This window comes from Fragaria vesca, linkage group LG4, assembly GCF_000184155.1.
Source record: "Fragaria vesca subsp. vesca linkage group LG4, FraVesHawaii_1.0, whole genome shotgun sequence".
Lineage (NCBI taxonomy): Eukaryota > Viridiplantae > Streptophyta > Magnoliopsida > Rosales > Rosaceae > Fragaria > Fragaria vesca.
In genome coordinates, this window is record NC_020494.1 from 1,644,420 (window position 1) to 1,646,616 (window position 2,197).

Here is a 2,197-nt window from a genome sequence, read left to right on the forward strand (position 1 = left end):
TACCTCAGACTAAGCTTCCCACGCTTACCGAAACGCACAACCCCTTTCCAAGGAGATAATTTCAGGAACACCCAATCACCCACTTGAAATTCAAGATCTCTCCTACGGACATCTGCATAACTCTTCTGCCTACTTTGAGCGGTCTTGAGTCTATCTCTAACCACTTTAATCTTCTCATTCGTAACATGGATTAATTCTGGGCCACAGAGCTCTTTTTCCCCCACTTCATTTCAACACAAAGGCGTGCGACACAGCCTCCCATAAAGACCCTCAAAGGGAGCCATACCAATGCTAGAATGAAAGATATTATTATAGGCAAATTCCATCAAAGATAGGTTTTTATCCCAACTTCCTCTGAACTGCAAGACACAAGCCCTCAACATATCCTCCAACGTCAGAATTGTCCTCTCGGACTGCCCATCAGTCTGAGGATGAAAAGCAGTGCTGAAGAGTAATTGGGTACCTAAAGCTGCCTGAAGAGCTCCCCAGAATTTAGAAGCAAATCGAGGATCCCGATCTGACACTATTGATTCAGGAACACCATGAAGCCTCACAATTTCATTCACATAAAGCTCCGCCAATTTATCCAATTTATACTTCTTTCCCACTGGCAAGAAATGTGCAGACTTGGTGAGTCGATCCACAATCACCCAAATACCGTCATGCCCTTTACGGGTACGAGGTAAACTGAAAACGAAATCCATGGTGATGTGGTCCCACTTCCACACTGGAATAGGCAACGGCTCAAGCAATCCAGAAGGCTTCTGCCTTTCAGCTTTTACTTGCTGACAAACCAGACATCTACTCACATAAGCTGCAATTTCCCTCTTCATGTTTGGCCACCAATAATAATTCTTCAAAATCCGATACATTTTTGTGCTACCCGGATGAGCAGCATATGCAGAGCTATGAGCTTCCTCCATAATCTCATTCTTCAACTCTTCATTTCTTTTTGGAACTACATTAGCCGATTCTTAAACATAGAGTCCCATCTCTTCTAACTGAAAAATGATCGGCAGCGGCTCCATTCGAAGCTCTTTCCATTCAATCAAACTATGGAAGGATCATTATACTGTGCTTCCCGCACTCTATCAACCAAAACTGGCCTCACATGAAAACTGGCTATCAAAGCACCAACCTCATCTACTGATAAATCCACTCCTGTAGCTTGCAACTCACAAAGAAGCGGAACACGAACCATCTTTATATGAGATAAAGATATAGAGGGATTTCGACTAAGAGCATCCGCTACCACATTAGCTTTTCCAGGGTGATACTCAATAGTGCAATCATAATCATTGATTAACTCCATCCACCTTCTCTGTCCCATATTTAGCTCTCTTTGAGTGAATACATACCGAAGACTCTTGTGATCGGTAAATATCTGACACTTGCCTCCATAAAGATAGTGTTTCCACAACTTGAGAGCAAAAACTACCGCTGCAAGCTCCAGATCATGAGTAGGATAATTCCCCTCATGCGGCTTTAATTGCCTAGAAGCGTAGGCAATAACTCGTCCATGCTGCATCAATACTCCACCTAGACCATGTCTAGAAGCATCACAATAGATCACATACTCTCCACTATCATCCGGAAGTGCCAAAACAGGAGCACTTGTTAAGCAATTCTTCAATTCTTGGAAACTTTGCTCACATTGATCTGACCATTCAAACTTAACCCTCTTCCTGGTCAATCTTGTGAGAGGAGCAACAATCTTTGAAAAATCTTTCACAAAGCGCCGATAATAACCTACTAATCCCAAGAAACTACGAATCTCCATCACAGTGGTGGGTCTTCTCCAATTCGACACTGCTTTCACCTTTTGGGGATCCCCACTAACTCCTTCTACCGAAATCACATGACCCAAAAACCCCTCTTTATCTAGCCAAAACTCACACTTGCTAAACTTAGCAAATAACTGCGACTTTTCCAAAGTCCGTAATATTATTCTTAGATGCTTGGCATGCTCCTTCTCACTTCTTGAGTAAACCAATATGTCATCTATGAATACGATCACGAAACGATCAAGATATGGACTAAACACCCTATTCATGAGATCCATGAACGCCACGGGTGCATTAGTAAGTCCAAATAGCATCACCATAAACTCATAATGACCATATCGTGACCGAAAAGCAGTCTTGGCTATGTCCCCCTCTCGGATCCGCAACTGATGATAACCCGATCTCAAATCAAT